The 12,147-nt window shown below is 34.0% G+C and overlaps 1 long non-coding RNA gene across 1 annotated transcript; it reads left to right on the top strand.

The window, feature by feature from the left end:
* Nucleotides 1–8: 8 nt before the first annotated feature.
* Nucleotides 9–763, top strand: LOC139189325 (uncharacterized). Its single transcript, XR_011573143.1, has 2 exons — nucleotides 9–209; nucleotides 316–763. It is a non-coding gene; the product is annotated as an uncharacterized lncRNA (long non-coding RNA).
* The last annotated feature ends 11,384 nt before the right edge of the window (nucleotides 764–12,147 follow it).

Raw genomic sequence — 12,147 nt, 5'->3', positions numbered from 1 at the left:
CCACATCCGACCTACTCCTCTCCTTCTTCATTTTTTTGAAGCCTAACTCTAACTCTCGACACTCTCCCTCTATCTAAGCTTCGAGAAGGAACCCCCACCATAACTCTCGACACTCTACCTACTATTTCCAGATTCCGGCGAGTTGCACCAAGCCCAAACCATTGAATACAATAAGGATTCAACATCTCATCGTCCTTAAAGGGTCCTAGGTGAGTTCCTGGTGATTTTTAGGACATGTTTATACAAATTTTGGCTTCGAAATCATTGAAATTGAGCTCAAGAAGCCTTAAACCATATTCTGGTCTTTATTTGCAGATTCCGACGAGTCATCGGTGATCGGCGATGGTGACCTTTGACAATCACCGTTAGCTTTAAAGGCAGGAACTGAGATTCTGTTAACTTTAAAGAAATCTTGTATCGAAGAAGGTATATTTTGTTAACCTATCTAAATTCATTACACCAGCACGTGGCCCTGGCGATGGCGAGTGTGACGTCTACTCACCGAACCGTAGCAGCGAGTATGACGATGTGTAACACCACAATAGCGGCACGTGGTGGCGCATGGCTGAAGCACGATGGCTCATGGCGGCGCGTGACAGACATAAGGATGCAAATCCTGGAACGAGATTGCTAAGTACTTCAATTCTAGAATGACTGAGATTGCAAAGTAAAACTGGATCATACATTATGATGAAAACAATGGATTTAAATTGATGATGCAAATTAATTACTGAAAATAGAATTTATTTTTTCCTTTTAAAAACTGACAATTGACTGATAAAATTTACTGAATTAACTGGATGATGGTGCTTGTAGACATCCATCTTCTTTTTCTAAACTGATATTTTATTTCTTTGAATACAGCGTGAACTCAAAGAAAATTTGAACTGAGGAAAAGATGCGTAAATTAACTTGCTTTCTTTGTCTTCGGAGTCTTCTTCTTGTAGACTTGGAAAATGAGACTTGAATGATTGAGTTCTTTATTGTTGAAGCACAAGATGGAAGATGACTTGCTTTTATTGTTGATGAATAGTGAACTTGTTGAAATAATTGTTGCGTGCTGAGTGATTCTTGCTGACTGATTGATTCCTCGCTTTTACTGTGAAAATTATGTCTGAATGCTTCACATGTTGTCTTGAAATAATGATTGAACTCCTTACATGGTGACTCACTATGTTCACATGGCTTGACTTGTTGATTCTCATGGCGTTATGCAAATAGGTCTTGTGCATCTTGGTAATCAGCCCACCTGGTGCTTTGACTATTTGGCTTTACTGGTTGTTATGATGAAGTATTTGATAACCTGGAGGAACTTTCATCTTCTTCATCTTTAGAGTTTAACTGTAATTGTAATTGGGCTGCCTGTGACTGTAACTGAGTCGCTTGAGAGAGAAGTTTATGTCCAAGGTCTTCAATTTCTGCAGCTTTGTGCTTTGATTTTGATGACTTGGAAGACTTTAACTTTCCTTTGAGTAAGGAAGATGGAGAGATGTCTGATAATGACTGTGTTTCGAAAACTAGCTGGGGTTCAACTGGAAATTCACTAAGAATCTGTTTAATAATTCTTTCCTAGTTGAATTTGTCCCACCATTTAACTAATTTGACTCTATGAACTTCTTCATTGTTTGCTTCATACCCCCATTTTAAAATTTATGGAACTTTATATTTGGCCATGAAAATTAAAAGAAGCAGTATTTTATTGTTGAATAGGCTTGTATCGAATCTTGACTGAAAATGGTTAATTCTGTGCATGAGCAATTTCGGGATGAGACTGGCTATTGGGTCATGAACTAACCACCACTTGGAGAACCAAGCTGGGAATATTGGTTGTGTAACATCCCACATCGCCCAGGGGAGTGATCCTTAAATGTATATTCACATCCCTACCTAGCACAAGGCCTTTTGGGAGCTCATTGGCTTCAGATTCTGTAGGAACTCTGAAGTTAAGCGAGAAGGAGGCCAGAGCACTCCCAGGATGGATGACCCACTGGGAAGTTGCTCATGAGTTCCCAAAAATAAAACCGTGAGGGAATGGTAAGCCTAAAACAGACAATATCGTGCTACGGTGGTGGAACGGGCCTGGGATGTGGTGGACCCAGGCCGGGATGTGACAGGTTGAAATTTCTTATCGAAGTTGATAAACCAAGAATGACTGAAATCCTTTTTCTGATAGAGGAAAGTGTTTTTCCATGCATTGATGTAATCATAATAATTATACTGAATATTGGGTGGTTGAGTGTGAAGGGACTTGTGTTTATAATCATTTTCTGACATGGTATTTCCAATGTGTAAATTATGATAAAGGATGTTGTTTTCATCTGTGTGACTGGTGATAGATTTAATGGTTATTAATTCGGTTTCAAAAAGAATGCTTTTGAAAAATCCAAGGGTTTTGTATGACTCTTCTGGTTGGTAGTGGAAATTTGGGGGAAACTAGAATCTAGCTAACTTTGCTAGTATTACATTTGGATTAAAATCTGGAGGGTAACTGAACAAATGTTCACTACATGATTTTTGAATGTAAGGAGAGGTTTGACTGTAATTGATCGTTGGTTGTGATGGTCTTATTGAGGTTTTGTAAGGATCATAAGGTTTGACTAAGGCTGACTGATAATTTGGTTGGAAATTCCTTACGTTAGAACCTAAGGGAGTAAAACGGTTGACTGAACCGCTGGTTGAGTAAGGTACAAAGCCTGACTCTTGTTTGACAGATTCTTTTTTGACTCGGTTGAGAGAGGCAAAAAGCCTTCTTTGATAAGGATCCTGGCATTTTTTCCTGCAGAAACTCTCTTGTTAGGAAATCAGAAATGCAATTTTGACTACCTTTTAAGCATTCAATTTTGAAATAAAAAAAAAAAAACTTAATATTGATTGTCATCATGCAAAAATTTGTCAATGTTTTGAACATCTTTTTGTAATACATGTTTTGCCCTTTTACAATTGACTCTTACTAAAAGATTTAGATTTAACCAATCATCTTGAAATTTTAATATGCATAGTACTATAGATAATATTTCTTTTTTAATAAAATTCCAGACTCTTGAATGGAAACGAACAATTTGTTCAGGAGAACTGAGATGAGTTGACTATTTAAGAATACCTCTATAACCAATTTCAGAGGCATCATTTCAACAATTTTGAATGAATTGTTTGTAGGAATACCAAGACAAGGTAATGTCTGGACATGAGACTTGATTTAATTGACTATGGAAGTATAAGTAGAAGACCAAGATAGGGGATTAGTCTTGAGTTTGTCAAATAATGGTTTGCATTGTTCTTCAATTTTGGGTAGAATTCTGCAACATAATTTAATGATCCTAGAAATATGTGGTGTGGAGCCAAATATAATCACAAGGCGACACGTGGATTTTTGACAAAAAAAGACAAAACTACCCTTGAGGTATACCGGGATTCCTACCCGCAAGCAGCAGGCAATTATCCCTCAACCAAGTCAAAAGTGCCCAAAATAGGTATCAACTTAAAACCTAATTTATTCATATATTTCCCATTTCATTATTTAGCTAATCAATTAGCTAAATAATATACTTATTCCTTTCATATTTCCTAAAATCATAATAATTGACTAATTAAGGGATTAATTACCTAATCAATCCCTTCATTATCAATTGAAACACCCATCCAAACCTAAAACTACTAAAATGGCCGGCCAATCCCATCAAGAAAAGTAAACCATCTTAGTCTCCACCTTTTCCACTATTTTCCCTTTTTAATTACCCTAATTAACTAGCCAATTAATTCCAAAAACCACCAAAACATTCATTTTATGTTTAATAGCCAAATAAATTGGCTAATTAAACCAAAATCAAACACAAAAACCCTAGCCACCTCCTATCCCTATAAATATACTCTCATTCTCACCAAAAAAGCCAATTCCAACACTTTGGCAAAAATCCCAAAATTCTCTAAACACTCTTTCTCTCTAAATTCTAACTTTGGCATCGGAGGTTCTTCGGCCAAAGCCCCCCCATTCATCGTGGGCGCGTGAGGCTCTTGGCCTTAACCTAAGGTGTTAATTGTTTTGTAGGTGCAAAATTGTCCAAGATCAAGGAGGAAGAAATTTGCATCCACATGTGGAGTTGGGTTTTGTCAGTGATTTTATCTATTAATTTATCTGCAAACTGGATGACTCCGTCTATGGGTTAGATTATTGACTGATGGATGTTGTATCCTAAAAATCTTATGTTAGTTTGAGACAATTTTATTTTAATGGATGAAACAACTAATCCGTTTGACTTAATTATTTTGGTGAACATGTTTAAATGTTTCCAATGTTCATCAATTGACTTTGAATAAATGAGGACATCATATATGTAAACGATGGAAAAGTGACTGTATTGATTGACTATTTCATTCATAATATTTTGGAATTCACTGGGTGCATTTTTCAGACATTACATTCCATTCATAATGGTCGAATGGATTGACAAATGCCGTTTTGTATTTGTCATTCTCATGACTTTGAATTTCCCAGATGCCCAATTTCATGTCAAATTTTGAAAAGATTACTGCTTGACTTAATCTATTTATTAAATCTCTTTTATTAGGGATTGGATATTTTGTCCATTCTAAGACTTCATTTAAACGTTTATAATTAATGACTAATCTTGGGGCACCTCTTCCTAATTTAGCATTTTTTTACACAAGGAAAGTAGAACATAACAAATGTGACTTTCTTTTTCTAATTATTCCTTTGTTGAGTAATTATGTGATTTCATTTTTACAAAATTCCCTAGTTTCTTGACTCATTTGGATTGGTTTGGCTTTTGTGGGTATTTTCCTTTCATTGAAGTCCTTGATGTGAGGAAGTTTGACTATATGTTATTTCCTTCGCCAAAAGGCATTAGGAATGTCTGAACATATTTCTTGAACAAGTTTTTGTTGCAAAGAATTAATTCTTTGTTGTAAAGGCTTATTGTTTAACTGTTCTTCAATTCTTTTTTAATTTATTTATTCTTTTAAATAACTGATTTGTTGTGTTTTTCTTTCAATTACATTGATGGCGCATTTATGTAACTATAATAAAAATAGGAGGAATTGAATTGAGGAGGAGTTGAAATAAGGAGAAGTTAGAATTGGATTCTTGTTGAAGCTGTTTACTTAAATGTTTTGGAATCGGAATAGAAATGATACTAATTCTATAAAGCTATTTACTCATTCAGTAGAATCGGAATATAAACCAATATGATTACTAAAATGTTGTTATCCCAAATCAAATATTTTATGTACTTTTTTTAATAAAATTTCTTTTTTATTTCATAGAAACACTAAAATAAATGCTTTTGTTTATTTTTTAATAAATTTAAGTATTTACTTTAATATTTAAATTTTCTCGCCCAAGTTGTAGTTTCTTCTCTTCGCCATACGCATGTAGTTGTGCATAATGTGAATGTGCGTTGTGCTTAATGAGCTAGAAGGACATGAGGAGCATTTTCAATCTTAACTCTTCAAGGATATATTTTGTTACATAATGTTAATGAGTAGAAGGAATGATTTTTACCATTTCAAATCAAAAAACTTGATTCCCCTTAAAATAAAGAGATCTTCAGGAGGAGAATTTTATATAATAGTAAATAAATGATGAAAAAACATTAGGAACAAACAAAGAGTAGGAAATAACTTCATTAAAGTTAATATTTTACATCAAAGTACATCTATCTAACCATAATAACCAACCTAAACAAACTAGTCATACGCTACCTAAGCATCATATTATCAACAAACTATTCATAACCTGCCTACACATCAAATTGTCAACAAAATATTCCTAACCTGCCTAAACATCATAATTTCAACAAAAAGTAGTTCTTCACCATCATAGTGTCATCTAATTAGTCATTAGATTTACAAAACATTCACAATTTTCCCTAATATGTCATGGCAGCGAGCATGTCATAGCATTCACATTCTTTGGACCATCACTTAGATGTCATTATGCAAAAAAGTAACATTCACATTCTTTGGACCGTCACTTAGATGTCATAGCAAAAAACTAGCATTCACATTAGATTTACAAAACATTCACAATTTTCCCTAAAATACTAGGCCTGTGCTTGTCTATGGAATGCATCAATTTTAGATCACAATTTCATGGCAGCCATTTTCCTCCCAGTGAAAGCACTATCATCCCTTAGACCGTAGATTAAATTTTAGCCGTTGATTGTCGTTTATGTTTACGCTCCATTCTTCTAACAGAATTTCGTTTTTCAAATTTTCTTTTCAAAAAACATAATCTTCTAGTGAATTCAAAAACATGAACGGTTTGGATCGTTGATATCACGTTTAGATTTTTACGGTTAGTGAAATTATTGCTTTGAGTTTATAAAGTCTCCATAAACTATATAACATCAACTCATATTTCAGTTGACCGTAAACATCGGAACGTGATATGTAAGATCTGAACCGTTCATTCGTTTTTATATCCTCCAAGATTGTATATGTAAAAAATCGCAAAAAACAAACATTCGGATATTAGGTAACGAGACAAAACCTTTCGACGGTTATAAATGAAAACTCACGATTTAACGGTTATTTTAATTCCGATTTTGATTATTTTTTACAAATACACTCCTCAACCCTATAAGAGTACGATGAATGAATTCAATTTTCAATTTAAAATATTTGCACTAGTGGATACCACAAATTATTATGTTTTACTTAATGGAAGTATAAAATAAACTCCAAGTGTTTGTTGAATATATCATTTTGAAGGGATACACATTCTACAAAAATAGTTTCAATGATCAAACCGTCAAACTTGTTTGTATATGTTCCAAGATTACATACGTAAAAAATTGCAAAAAACAGACATTCAAATATTAGGTAACAGGACGAAAACTTTCAATGGTTATAAGCAAAAACTCACGATTTAACGGTTATTTTAACTCCAATTTTGCTGATTTTTTACAACTACACTCCTCAACCCTATAAGGGGACGATGAATGAATTCAATCTTCAATTTAAAATATTTGCACAAGTGGATACCACAAATTATTATGTTCTACTTAATGGAAGTATAAAATAAACTCAAAGTGTTTGTTGAATCTATCGTTTTGAAGGGATACACATTCTACAAAACTATTTTCAATGATCCAATCGTCAAATTTGTTTGTATATGCTCCAATATCACATAAGTAAAATATCGCAAAATACAGACATTTAGATATTACGTAACGGGACAAAATCTTTTGACAGTTATAAACGAAAACTCACGATTTAACGGTTATTTTAACTCCAATTTTGCTTATTTTTTTACAATTACATTCCTCAACCCTATAAGAGTACGAAGAACAAATTCGATCTTCAATTTAAATATATGCACTAATGGATAGTACTATTTTAATACGATTTTGTGTTTTTTTCCATATGTATTCTAAGTTATATGATCTATTTATTGTTGAATTTAGATTAAGCATCAAACTTATTTCAAGAATATTCCAACGACACATGTGACCATTGGTAAATAATTGATTCCAACAAAACCATATGCCTTAAAATTTTATTTTGACAAAGAAAACATTTTGTCGAAAAAAATATGATTACTTCCGACAACAACTAATCACCCTCGAAAATATAAAAGCATTACCGAGAGGATTTTTTTCCCTCAAAATATAAAATCATTACTGAGAGGACTTTCTTCCCTCGAAAATACTAAATCAATTTCGTCAACATGAGTAAACCTTCGGAAATAACCATTCTATTTCCGATAAGAACATTACTCGTCGTTAATCCAATTGGCGCCAATTCTTCCCGCCAAACAAAAGTGCATTTCCAACGAATCTTGATACTTTTTCTGAGGGCATTATGTGCGTTGGTAATAAAAATGTGTTTCATACTATGTTACCGACGACCCATATTTTATGGTCGTAAAATGTGCTTTTTACAACGGTTTTTTGGGGCCCTCGGAAAATCTTCGTCGGTAATGACTACTTTTTTTTGTAGTGCAAGTCTGCAACAAAGTAGTCACATATGCACTCTTCCCTTCATCAGACATGTTGAAAGGACCCTCAAAAGGTCATGTTCTTTGGCGAAGTTGGTGACTTGAAATAATTCCATGGGAGCCAAAAACTCCGTTTTTCCAACTCACCGTCAAGCTTTTGTTTCATTTCGGTCAGATTTATATTGGTTGCCAATGCATGAACTAGGCCATCAAGCTTAGGTCCCACATTGGCTATAGATTTACCCATAATAAAGAATTGCTTAGCCATTTCATCCCCTACTCTTGCCCTCTTGTGACCACTATTTGATGTGTTACTTTCTGCATTCCTTTGTTGTTGGGTATTTGGTACTAAGAAAGAAGTATCAAAATCATTTCCACTTTCATCCTTACCTTCATTTTGATTGACATTGGCATCTTCAAGTCTAACTTCTTTTTCATCTCCATCCACATTACCAACATTTGCACCCACAACACAATCTTTTGCATAAATCTCTCCCAAACTATGGTAGTGCGGAAAAGGCTTATCGTACAATCCACTTGCATCCTTTTTACCCTACAAACAAAAAACACAAAATACAAGGCACGTAAGAAAACTATAAAACAAAACACAAAATGCAATCAGATATATGCGCAGCAAGATTCACCAATTTGATTTTATAAAGGTACATATGTGCAGCAAGAGTCACCAATTGGCCGATTGGCTTTTATAAAGATTGATACCAATTTGCATTGATATCATCTATTGATTAGCTGATTGGCATTTATATAGATTGATACCAATTTTCATTTATAAAGATTCACCACAATTTGCATTTATTCATTCAAATGTCCTTATAGGATAAATACTATTTTTGTCTAGTACTGATAAATATTAAAGTTTTCTTAAATTAGCCAGGGCATATATATGCACACCTTCGTAGTCTCGTCATACACACTTTTCTCACAAGCCAACATCATTTTCTCTTCATTCCACTCAAACCCACTGAGAGCTAGCAATTATTTAAGGCAAAATATTTTGCCTTCAACATCTTGATGTGTGATTCAATGTGGGGTGATGCCTTTAATCTGAACCCTGGGAGTTTGGCTTCCATCATAGCTTCTATCTTCCCCAAATAACCATTCTTGAAACCATTCTTGAAACCAACACTATGCAACTTAAGCAATGATTCAACCAATATTGTATCCTCATTAGTTGTCCAATAACGTTTCTGTTGTCCCCTTCCTTGTTTTGTAGATGAAACAGACGTCATTCTGCATAACAATATTAGAAATCATAAGCATTCCAAATGATTTTGATTACAAATAGGATGTCTTTCTTTAACTTAGAAACAAATACAACATTCCAAATGTTATTACGCAAACAATTTTTGACATAAGCATTCCAAATGATTGTGATTACAAATATTGATGTCTTTCTTAACTTAAGAACAAAAGAAACATTCCAAATGTTATTACAAACATTATAATATAAAAAGACACATTAATGTCTTCATTAAAACAAAAGGACATATCAAACACCGACTCAATGAACTGCCCTGTTGTTCCACATTTCTTGGGCAAGGTTATCCCTCCATGCAGTCCACTCATATGAGGACTCAACAATGGTAATATTGTTAGCATCTGAATTCCCATCTTGAAATTGCCCATCCGCATTAGCTTCAATAGGATCTACAACCATTTCCCTTTTATAAAATTATGGAGCATACAACATATTGAAATTATGCTACGATGAATCCTAATATCCTAAAAGGATGGGCTTCCAAGAATTCCCCAATGCATTTTCAATAGCCCAAAACGCCTTTCAATGACATTCCGAGCACTTGAGTGTTTCTTATTAAAAAAAAACTCAGCCGGTGTTGTAGGATGATCATCATCTCTCCACTTATTCAAATGATAATGGGTTTATCTATAATGTGCAAGAAAACCTTTTCCGTTTGTGTAGCCACCATCAACTAATTAGTAACAACCTGTTGTTGACAAAGAATTAAATTGTCAAACTTACAACTCTATATCACTTGCAATTCAAAAGCTAAGAATTTTAATTACTAAAAAAGTTGTGAATGTTACCATTAGGGACTTTCAATCCATTTCTCCTAGTCACAGCATCTCTAAGAACTCGGCCATCATGTGTGGACCTTTCCATTCTAGGTAAAACATATATAAACTGCATGTTCAGAGTGCAGACTCCCAAAACATTCGTTGCTATTTCATTTTTCCTTGTTTTGTACTTTGGTTATCACATTCTGGTACATGCACCTTAACCGATGTTCCATCTAGTGCACCTAAGAAATTCTACAGTATATAGGACACTAAATAAACAAGCTAAACTATGAAATAAAAAACTAGTAATTACTAAGTAGTGTAGGCATGTATATACTACATACCTTAAACCATTTCCCCTTTGGTTCAGTTAAGTTCTCAGGGATAGGCTCAGGTGTTTGATAGAAATCATTTTGGCATCGAATCATTACTTTAATACACTCATGGAAATACTTACTAATTGTTTGACTAGACCTTATAAAGTGGTGGTTAACTGTGCTATTCTTAAGATGGTGTGCAAGAATGTATAGAAACAATGCAACCATCTCCTATATAAACACATTTCGAGTAGCTCGTAGTTGTCCTCTAGTCACAAGAACTTGACATAATCTATGAAAGGAACGTCTATCCATTCATAGTTCAGCAATACATGTCACATCAGTCTCATAATTTAAACCATGTAAGAATTCTAATTGCTTGTCAACTCTTATAACTGTTTGAGAAGGTGAGGAACTTGTAAGGCACTTTTGGAAACGATACCAAGAATAGAAATACGAAGTAGCACACGCAACAAATATAGTTCAAAGATAGATAATCAACACGTTCAACGCAGCATGTATTTTCTTCTTTGTGGACAAACTCAGATGAGCCATTAGTCTACATGATATAATGAAGAAAAAAAAATGTCATGAAGGACTTCAATTAACATATTAGCAAATTGAAATAAATTAACAGTACATAACACAATCAGTCATAAAAATTTATATTTTTTGTCCTCCATACCTAGTCTCACAATTAATGGAAAAATAACAACATAAATCATAGTATACCTGCAACCAGTGAAGAGAGCTCAACCCACAACCTTGTCCTCACTCTTCCTAATTTCATAAAAATGACGAATATTTCATTAATAAACATTTTTTAGCATAAAGAATTAGGAATAAAGTACTCTTACTAAACAATACAACATTCAAATAAAAATTAATAAAAAATGCAACTCACAGGACATTATTATGGATATGGGCAAAAGGGATGAGGTTGGAGCTTATAAAAGGGCTGAGGTTGGTTCTTTATGCTCAGTGCTCACATGGAATACAAGAAAAAGGGCTGGGCTTGGTGCTTATCAGGGATGCAGCAGGACTAAAAACTAAAAATTCAAAATGAAAACAATAAATCCATCATGAACTCCTTTCCATGAAGAATTGAAAACTAAAAATTCAACACAGAGATAAAAACACAAAAGAAGTAGGGATTTACCTGTCCGTAATTGTGACGAGAGCTGCGGTGAAAAAACAAATGACAGTCTAAGGTTAATGGGTTTATAAAGGATAGTCTTGGAAATAAAAAAAAAGTAAGCGAGGGCATAAAGGGAACAAAAATGTCATTTTGATTGCCTAAGCAATCAGGAATCCAAATACCATGTTAATCTATGGAATTCAAATCCTCCAAATTTGGGAATTGAATTCCAAAATTTTGTGTGGGTCCCACCTTTTCTTTTACTCCCCATGTTTAGCAAACAAAGTTATACCCTGTAATCGAAATTCAATTCCATGTTTTGATTCTGATTACGTTTAATTAAATGTGTCCTGATTGTTTTGGAAATATTGTTTTTCTTTAATTCGTTTATATATTTGAGTTCTACTCTGGAAGAGAACTTAAATTTTACTTATTGACTTATAGCAGTGGTAAAAATTCCACCATAGTGTACTGTAAAAGGATACATTAGGGCTATGAAAGGAAGTTCTAAAATGATATGTGTCGATGCAAATTCCCACCATCTTCAGTCTTGACGAGAATGCTCCTGCAAAACATTCAACACCTTTGATCAAAGACCTAACCTTCATACAACCATGAGGTTTGGTTTGGGGGGGGGGGGTTAGGCCAATGGATCTCCGATGCCTAAGTTAGTTTCTCTGAAAAGACTATGTGTT

The sequence above is a fragment of the Malus domestica genome, chromosome 11 (assembly GCF_042453785.1).
Source record: "Malus domestica chromosome 11, GDT2T_hap1".
Lineage (NCBI taxonomy): Eukaryota > Viridiplantae > Streptophyta > Magnoliopsida > Rosales > Rosaceae > Malus > Malus domestica.
This window is presented reverse-complemented; position numbering and strand designations above follow the sequence as displayed.